Source organism: Camelus bactrianus, chromosome 24 (assembly GCF_048773025.1).
Source record: "Camelus bactrianus isolate YW-2024 breed Bactrian camel chromosome 24, ASM4877302v1, whole genome shotgun sequence".
NCBI lineage: Eukaryota > Metazoa > Chordata > Mammalia > Artiodactyla > Camelidae > Camelus > Camelus bactrianus.
This window is the reverse complement of record NC_133562.1, coordinates 1,423,833-1,433,761: the sequence shown is the minus strand read 5'-3', so window position 1 is coordinate 1,433,761 and position 9,929 is coordinate 1,423,833. Positions and strand designations below refer to the sequence as shown.

The 9,929-nt window shown below is 49.4% G+C and overlaps 1 long non-coding RNA gene across 1 annotated transcript; it reads right to left on the bottom strand.

The window, feature by feature from the left end:
- Positions 1-127: 127 nt before the first annotated feature.
- Positions 128-2,808, bottom strand: LOC141574936 (uncharacterized). Its single transcript, XR_012502080.1, has 3 exons — positions 2,638-2,808; positions 1,603-1,672; positions 128-1,026 (listed from the first exon to the last, which is right to left on the bottom strand). It is a non-coding gene; the product is annotated as an uncharacterized LOC141574936 (long non-coding RNA).
- Positions 2,809-9,929: the final 7,121 nt, after the last annotated feature.

Here is a 9,929-nt window from a genome sequence, read left to right as displayed (position 1 = left end):
TGTTCGTGTTTATACGTCGTTTGCACCCGAATTACCAGTGGACTTAATCGTTTACAGGTGCATGCTATGTGTTAACTCGCAAGTTTTAGGCTGTGTATTGTTCAGGTACGTTTTATTGATGGCCTTTCTTAGGGCTCGAGCCCAGGAGGTGGCCCCTGAGCTCTGCAGGACGGCTCCGGAGAGGGAGAGGAGGAGACAGGATACATAGGCGTTCTTGCCATGAAGACCAGGTAGTGGGAACCTCAAAAGATTACTGTTAATTCGGGGAAGCCGGATAACTCAAGTTAAGGAATTGAATACTTTTCTGTGGGAGGATGCAAGAGTCTGGGCTTACTGAAATCACGCCTTTGATACCTACACCTGGCTGTCGGGGGCCGGTGTCCTGGGCTTCCTGTCCTGAGTCCCCTTGGGTGGCAGCAGAGGCCGGGCTGCCTGCCTGTCTCTATCCCGGGTTCCCTCCTGCTCGCCGTGGGGGCAGCTGCGGTGGCTGGTGTCCGCAGAGTCCTCTTGCTGACAGGGCCGGTGGTGACTTTCATTCGTGGTCCTCCTCCTCGGTCCCATGCTTCAGCCCGTGTTTTGGGAGACATTTCATGTCCAGTTTCTGTCTCCAGTGCTAGCGGGCTCGTTCCTGTGACAGGCGAAGAGGATGCTGTTGACATGCAACTCAGGGTGCTCATTTTTGGATCAGGCCCTGTCGATAATCTAAACTTCTCTAGGTCACCTGCCTCATTAGTCTTTCATGATCCAGGAAGCATTATTCTACATAGTCACAAATGTGATCTGTTTCCTCGAGATGTTTACCCAGCGTGTGGGCACCCGGGCCTCCAACCAAACTGATGATGGGTCATGTAAGAAACAAGCATCTTACAAAACAGGATGTCATACAGGAAGTTAATGACGTCACAGTGCAGCAGAGACAGAGCATGAACAAGGTGGGACACAGGACCAAAGCAGTGATTAGTGTAAGTGGTGGTGATCTGGTTGCAGTAGCCTGTCCACCGGAGAGCCAGCTGGGGCAGCCCGATTCTGGAGGGATGGGCAGAGATAAGATAAAGTATACCTTCGTAAACAAAGATGAAACATTTTATCAGCTTGTAGGACACAGCATAAAAAGTTTTCTCTGGAAAACAAAGATTAAAAGCCAGTATATTTCCCAAAAGGGCAGAAAATTATAAATCATTTATCAGTTCATTCAGTCCCATGTAACTAATTCCTCTGATCTGGATAAAGTCGTCAGGTTATCCATTAGTTCTGTAATTTCCCTAATTCAGTGGTACAATCTAAAGGTTATCAGAGACTTAAACTTGTCAAAAAGTCCTTCTCATGAATCTTCCTTGATTCTTTTTATAAAAACAGTAAAAACAATGGTTTTCTGTAAGTGAAAGATTTAAAAAGGCATGGGTAAGGATTTGATTACGATGCAGCTGACAAGCAACTTGGCTATTCCTGTGACAGGCAACATTTTAACATAACAACTTTATATCAAGACATACCAGATTTTAGAAATACCTATATTAATGACATTTATCTGTACAGGGTAACCTAAAGTTCATCTCCAATCATTTGAATCATTTGACACTATTTCTCAGAAAATTAACGTACCAAGTGAACCTTACGTTTCACACGTCTGAGATGTCTCAGGGTTCTTTTGAAGCAAGTATCGCAGAGTTAGCTGGAGGTTAACCAGAACTTTAGTTAGAATTTGGTATTTGGGAAGTGTTAAAAATACCAGAAAGGTTTTAGGACATTCGAGGTCACTGTGAAATATTACTTACTCATTCAGTTAAAGTGACAGATTAAAAATACAGGTTACAGGTACAGAATCTCAAACAATCTGTTACCAAAAGCAGCACTCCGAGAAAACAGTCCCAGAGAGAGGACGTCAAGCCCCTGCCTTGTAGCAGCCCGCGGTTACCAGCAGAGTCCACCGCTGCCATCTGTCCAAGCTTCGCTAGTGCTGCCCGCGTGCAGGCTCTTCTCGGGGCCTTTCCATGAGGAAACAGTCCCCTCTAAGTACCGACATGCGGTTCTACCCCTTGTACTTGCTTCTGCTGAAAATGTCCACCCTGGCTTCCTACTGTATTCTGAAATGTTCCCTTACTATTTCTAGTAGCTTTAAAGAGAATTCTTAGCTCTTAAAACAGTGACTTCACTAAGCAGTAGGTAATTAACCGTCTTCCACATGAGCATTCTGTAAATTGGCAACCACTAGCAATAATTTCTTAAATTACCATCTCAGTGTGGTACCGGAGTGTTAACAGTAGCCCTGAGTGCCGTCAGTCCCCCTGTGACGGGGAGCCAGGGCTCAGTGACGGCTGTTGCAGGGTCTCTCTCTCTCTCTGGAAACAACCTGGCTCTTCGGAGCTGCTGTCGTTTTACTTAGTTCAGCACAGCTCTGAAATTTTAAGTTACCAAGTATCTGAAGAGGTTACGTTCAATAATTATTTCTAAAGAGTTCACCCAGAAGTTCTTCTCATTTGCATTTAATTTACTTACAAGGATTCGATCGTACCAAGTTACTTTTCTTGCTGATGAATTTACAGCAGATAGAACAAGGTCCTACCTGACTTCTGTTAAACTTAGGTACAGTTGCACTGAATGTTGACTACAGAGAATTAGATTCGCAAACAAACCAACCTTACTGCCAGGCATCAAGTTAGTGGTCACCAAGACTGTCAACTGAAAAAAATGCACAACCTCAAAGCTGAGAGTTATGCTTTATTCTGCAGACTTTCTGAAGACTCGAGCCCAGGAGGTGGCCTCAGATGGCTCTGTGACTGCTCCTAGGAGGCAGGGGAGGAGCCAGGAGAGAGGAGTTTCTGTAACAAAGACCAGGTAGTGGGAACATTGAAAGGTTCCTCTTAAAGAAAACCAGACAACTCAAGTTAAGAAATTCAGCGCTTCTCTATGTATATGAGGACACACAAGTCTGGGCTCATGGAAGTCGCCCCTTTGCCGTGCACCGTAGCTCTCGAGGGCCCGGGTCCTGGGCTTCCCCTCCCGAGTCCCCTGAGGGTGCACTGTCAGGGCGGGAGTTGCTGCAGAGGACGGGGCTGCCTGCTCGTCTGCATCCCGAGCCCCCCACTCCCCGTCGGGGCAGCAGTGGCTGGTGACCTACTGGCCACCGCGCCCTTTGTCTCCTGATGTTCACATACGTAATGCTGCTGTGTCCTTCCCAGAATGGGACTCTGATGGGATTGGGCACCAGGACTGGGTGGGGGTGGGAGTTGGAGTAAGACGGAGAAGAAACGCAGGGGACACAGGGCTTGGACGTCGTGGGATTCTGTCCTCCTCAGGACACCTTGGAGTGTTCCGAGTACACCTCATGGTCACACTGTTAAGATGGGACAGCTGGGAAGGAGAACGGGCCCCGTCTCCCTCTGCCCCCGCCCCGAGTTTTCATTAGAGTGGTCCCAGTACGGGGCTCCATGTCAACTTCAAGTTGATGCTGGATTTAAGGACATTAAAGGTGGAGGGAAAGGACTGAGGCAGCATGTGTTTTGAGAAAGGAGAGCAGACCGCTAGCACTGGGCGTTTCTGTCAAACGGCCAACGGACCAGGTGCACAGGAACAACTTGCATGGCTTCTAATTAACACGCGAGGGTCCTGAATAAAATGTCCCTAAATGGTGAGTCGTGCTTACAAACTAGGTTAATTAAGTCCTCTTAGAATTTAAGGGTTAAACATTGTCAGTTACATTTATAATTGTAAAAAAAAAAAAAAAAATCAAATTATGAAACTGCATATGAACTGTCTGGTAACCTGCTCAGGAGGTGGGCCTCCCAGTCAGATGACAGGGGCGGACTGGGGACTTGAGGTGGTGGGAGGCAGTGGCCGCAGGGCCAGGCCAAGGGAGCCCCCAGCCTCCTGGGAGGCCCAAAGCCGTGGGGCCAAGTTAGACTGCCCGGCCCTGCTGGGGCCCCCGGGGGAGCTGGGCCACAGCTCCCTGTGGACCAGAGTTCCAAAGACCTACCTCACACGTTTTCCCACCAGAAACCATTTTGGGGGCAGAATCACCTTCACGTGTGGGCTATCCCCCTCCTCCTGTTTTGGCTGGCTTAATAATGTAGGTTTGTTAAGGGGTCTCAGCCACCGGGTGGCGCCATAGAGCTGGGGGGGGGTTGGTCGGTGGGTGTGTCTGCTCTCCTGGTCCAGCTGCAGTTACTGCGGACAGACGGACGGACGGACAGACTGCAGGATGGGGGGGCCCAGGGTCTCAACTTGCCAGTCAGATGGACACACTTTGTCAACTGCTGGGCTGTATGTGCCCGCTGGTGCTCTCCCAGCCCCAAACCACAACCCAAGATTGTGCGGTGACGAAAATGCCCCAGGCCTTCACTAAGGCTGTCTTGGGCCACTTGTCGCGCTTTGGGGGGAGGGAGGTGTGCATTTGTCAAGGAGTTTGTTGTAGGAGCCTCTGCCGCCTGCAGTCAGTCAGCTGCCCGGCTCTCACCCAGTAAAGGCGGACAAACCACTGCTGTCCTCACATGCACAGGGGTGCAGTGTTGTCCCTTGTTGGGAACCAAGACTGTGTCCTTGCCCCACCCCTGAACACTGCGTAACGTTAGGACAGCAGCAACCTGGCTCCAGGCTGTGCTGGCCCGAGGCAGCCGCAGACCCCTGTGAAAATGTAAATAAAATGAACTAAAAGGAAATTCAGTTCTTTGGTCACAGCCAAATTTCTCTCCAACGTTTGGTGGCCCCTGACTCCCATGGGGGCGGTGCATGCAGAATGCTTCTGTCCTCCCCTGAAATTTGTTGGATGGTGTGGCTCTGGACTGTACCTGTGAAGTGCTGCGGGCACAGCTAGCCCCCCAGCTCGTCCCCTGCACAGGGGGGCCCGCTGACCTACCTCATCTGAGAGAGGACCACACGCCCCCCCCCCACAACCTGTCAGGTGCAGGTCCAGGAGAAGCAGACACAGGGCGTTCCTGTGGCTCTGGGGCAGGTCTGACCAATGGCCCTGCACTGGGCTCCCTCTAACCCCTCGAGTCCAGCGTCCACCTGGTGCAGGGTCCCCGTCATCTGGTTCCCAGGAAACCTGTTTCCTCCGTGACCTCATTGGCTGACTCTGTCTCCTGAGAGTTCATGGTCACCACAATGCAAACTTCTTGCCTCTTCCTTTCTCCTTTCAGACTAGATTATTAGATTAAAGGAAGGTTTCCTAGTTCAGCAACCGAGAGACACATAGGGGGCCTTGGTAGAAATGTCCCCTTTCCCCAGAGGACGCAGGGGCTCAGCCGCACAGACAGTGCTGGGCAGTGGGGGCCCGGGACCCTGCTCTGGGGTCCTGGGAGAACGGGCTCCAGATTGTCTCTGGCCCATCCCTGCCTGTGCGGGGGGCTCCCTTGGCTGCATCCACAGGGGACGAGAGAAAGGGACACTCTAATCAGATCAGCCCTGGCAGCTCGGAGCAGCAGGTGCTGGTGTGGGCCTGCTGGGACGCTGGAGCCCCACCCACGTACCCACCTCTGCTGCTTGCCCCTCCAACTTCCCAGCACAAGGATTGCCCAGGGTATGAGCTGCTCCTGGGAGAAATGGTCCTGAGAAAACAGCTCAAAACATTGAGGAAATGATACCTAGTATTTCCTGGGGCTTCACGGTGAACTGCAGCATGTTGGAGGTTTTCAGGGGTTCTGGGTGAGAAAGTGGTGACCCCATCGACCTCTCCTGCAGCCCCAGCCACGTCCTGCAGACGAGGTCCTCATGGGCACAGCTGAGATGCACAGGGGCCTCCAGGGATCATGCAGCCCCTGCCCAGCCCACGAGGGTGACTCTGAGACGTATTTGAGCTCAGACTGCCGCCAGGTGACAATGGAGCCCAGCCTGCCTGAGAGGGGCTACAGCAGCCAGTGCCCCCCAGAGTGAGATCCTCGTGGCCCCAGGAGAAAAGACATCACAACCAGCACGTGGTACCTGACAGTCACACAGGGCGGCGGCAGTGGTGGTGGTGTGTCTAACAGTTCTGAGGGGTAGGAAGGCATTTTACAAACATCAGGGGAAGGACAGTCCAGAAAGTTAAGCAATTTACCCTGATTGTTGAGCCCGCAGAGCAGAAACTCAAAACCACACTTTGTGCTTCCAAGTCCCGACGGTTTCTACCAAACTTGTCCCTTCCGCCCGTGCATTCTAGTTTTGCTCTCCTGACCTACAGGCTTCCGTTGCTGTGGTGTAAAGGTTTCAGAAACAAATCGGACAAGTTTCTGGAAACAGTCCACCATGACTGAATCGAGAAGAAACAGACCTCGCGAACAGACGCATCACTAGACGTGAAACAATCAGCAATAGTAGTAACAATAAAAAACCTCCCTACAGACAAGGACAAAAATCCAGGACCAAATGGCTTCACTGGGGAACTCCATCAAACATAAAAGGAACTCATACCAGTCCTTTCAGACTCTTCCAAAAGACTGAAAAGGAGGGAAAACTCCCCAAGTCATTCTAGGAAGCCACCATCACTCTGATACCAAAACCAGACAAAGACATGACCGAGAAAGAACATTACAGGCCAAGATCACTGACGAACATAGATGCCAAAATCCTCAACAACGTATTAGCAAACAGAATCCAACAGCACACAATAAGATCATACACCAGGATCAAATGGATGCATCCCAGGGGCGCGAGGATGGTTCAACATACGCAAATCAATCAACATGATACAGACGCCACATCCACAAGAGAAGGGACATAAGTCACGTGATCTTCTCAACAGATGCAGAGAAAGCATTTGATAAAGTTCATTTATGATAAAAAAAATTTACCAAAGTGGATACAGAGGGAACGTATCAAAACATCATAAAAGCTACTCATGAGGAATCCACAGCCACGATACTCAGTGGGGAAAAGCCGAAAGCCTTTCTGCTAAAATCTGGAACCACAAGGAAGCCCCCTCTCACCACCTCCATTCAACACAGTACTGGACGTCCAGCCACAGCAGCCAGGCAAGACAATGAAGTAAAGTGGATCCAAATTGGAGGAGAAGAGGTAAAATGTCACTGTATGTGGATGACACGATACTCTTCACAGAAAACCCTGAAAGCTCACCACAAAAACTAACAGAGCTGATGAAAGCGTTTGGCACGGGACCCGGGTTACAAACGCAGCCACACTCCTTTACGCTAGGAAGCCATCAGCAGGAAAAGAAAATCTCTTAAGGTCCATCAAAAACAATAAAATGCTTAGGATTAAATCTGACTAAGGAGATGGAAGACGTACACACTGGGACCTACAGAACACTGATTTAGGAAATTAAAGGTGACTCAAAGCATGGAAAGATGTCCCGTGTCCTTGTACTGGAAGAATCAGTGTCGTTCAAATGGCTGCACTGCCAAAGGCAATCTACAGATTTACTGCAATCCCTCTATTACCCTGAAAGTTTTTCATAGACCTAGAAGAGATAACCCTAAAATTTATGTGCACTCACAAAATGCTCAGATTCGCCAAAGCAAGACTGAAGAAAAAGAACACACCCGGAGAAATAAATCTCCCAGATCTCAGAAAATACCACAGGGCTGCAGAGACAAAACCACCGTGGTGCTGGCATAAAGACTGACGTGCGGGATCAGCGGGACAGAGCACAGCCTAGAAATACGCTCACAGACCTACAGCCAATTAAACTTTGACCAGAAGGCAGGAGTACACAGTGGAGCAGAGCCAGTGTCTTCAGTCAGTGGTGCTGGGAAAACGGCAGCAGCACATAAGTCAGTGAAGCCAGAACACTCCCTCACTCCACACACAGACATAAACTCAAAATGGCCTAAAGACTTAGACTTAAGACAAGACACGATAAACCTCCTAGAAGAAAACACAGACAAGACATTCTCTGACAGAAAGCTGAGCAATGTTCTCCTAGGGCAGTCTAGCCAGGCAGTAGGAATAAAAGGAAAGAGAAACAAATGGGACCTAATCAAACTTACAAGCTTTTTCACAACAAAGGAAACCACAAGCAGAATAAAACGACAGCCTTCAGAATGGGAGAAAGTATTTGCAAATGATGCGACTGACAAAGGCTTCATTTCCAGAATATACAAACAGCTCATACAACTTAATAACAAAAAACAAACCACCCAGTCCAAAAATGGCCAGAAGGCGTAAACAAACAGTTCTCCAGTGAAGACATACAGATGGCCAACAGGCACATGAAAAAATGCTCAATATCCCTAATTATCAGAGAAACACAAATCAAAGTACAATAGAATAGATACCACCTCACACCAGTCAGAATGGCCAGCACCCCGGAGTCCCTGAAGGATAAACAGTGGAGACGCTTGTGGGGGAAAGGGAGCCTCCTGCACTGCTGGTGGGAATGCAGCTTGGTGCAGCCGTTCGGGACAACAGTATGGAGACGTCTCAAAAAACTAAAAATAGACTTCCCACGTGATCCAGCAATCCCACCCCAGGATATATCTCCAAAGGGAACTGTAATTCCAAAAGGTTCATGCACCCTGATTTTCCTAGTGGCACTATATGGAATAACCATGCCGGGGAAACCACCTAAATGTCCATTGACAGATGACTGGAAAAGGAAGTTGTGTATGTTTGTACAATGGAATATGACTCAGCCATGAAAAAGAATAAAATAATGCCATGGGCGGCAACACAAGGAACTATATTCAGTATCTTGTAAAAACCTTAATGAAAAAGAATATGAAAATGAACATACATATGTACATGCATGACTGGGACACTGTGCTGCACACCAGAAGCTGACACGTTGTAACTGACTGTATTTCAACAATAATAATTTTTAAAAGGCACAGGTTTCAGACTTACAGAAGGATTTAAATGCTAGACTCATTACATGCAGCTGTGCAACCTTGGAGGAGTGACAAAACCCCTCTGGGCCTGGACATCCTCATCAGTGATAATCCCCACTTGGGTGGTGTTCCTCAGGAGGCCCAGGTGAGGAAGATGTGAAGCTGCAGACACTTCAAGGAGCTGCAGCGTCCCCAGTAGCTCGGGGCACACAGACTCTCCCAGGCACGGGGGGTGGTCACCAGCGAGGTGCTGGAGCCTGTCTGTGGGGACTCAGACCCCAGCTCCATTGGGTGCAGCTGAGCTCTCCCCTCCCCTGAGGAGGAGGGGGTCCATGCCCAAGCGTTGTTGGGGGACGGGGGTTTTCCACGTGTGAACCACGTGGGGTGATGCCTGGCTTGTGTCAGTGAATCTAAGCGGGGTGAGGGGTGACTCAGGGTGTCTAGGTCAGCAGGTAGACGGTTGGCGGGTACCGGGCCACAGGAGCCAGGAGGTTTCTAGGGGCTTCAGCTGCTCTTACAGTTCAAGTCTGATTCCAAATTTCCAAAGGAAAACACCTGGTGCGTCCAGGGAGCAGACGAGGAGGAAACCACCGGCGTCACCCAAGTGAGCAGAGATGGGAGGTGCAGCTGTGCTGGCTCGGCAGCCCTCCCCACTGGTCGGGGTGTTTCCTGCCAGGCCAGCCCCAGCCCCCACTGAGGTGCTGCCCTCCTCCCAGCCTCCACCAGGTGCCTGTGCAGCCCTGGCCCCACCACACCCTGGGCCTGGGTGCAGAGGGTCAGGGCATTTCCACCCAGGAGGGAGCTCTGCTTCCCTCTTTTGGGGTTTTGTTTTATGGAAATTATATAATTTTGTTTATTTAAAAAACAGCACAGCCAGCAACCCCAAAAGTACAAAGAATAAACTAATTCTTTCAAACCTCGGCCTTCAGAAATAAACACTTCCTTAGTAGCAACCTAAATGTCCATCGATAGATGACTAGATAAAGAAATCGTGGTATATATGCCCAATGGAATACTACTCAGCCATAAAAAGTAATGAAATAATGCTACTTGCAGCAACATGGATGAATCGGGAGAATGTCATGCTAAGTGAAGTAAGCCAGAGAAAGACAAATTATATGATACCACTTATATGTGGAATCTAAAAAATGACACAAATGAACTTACTTA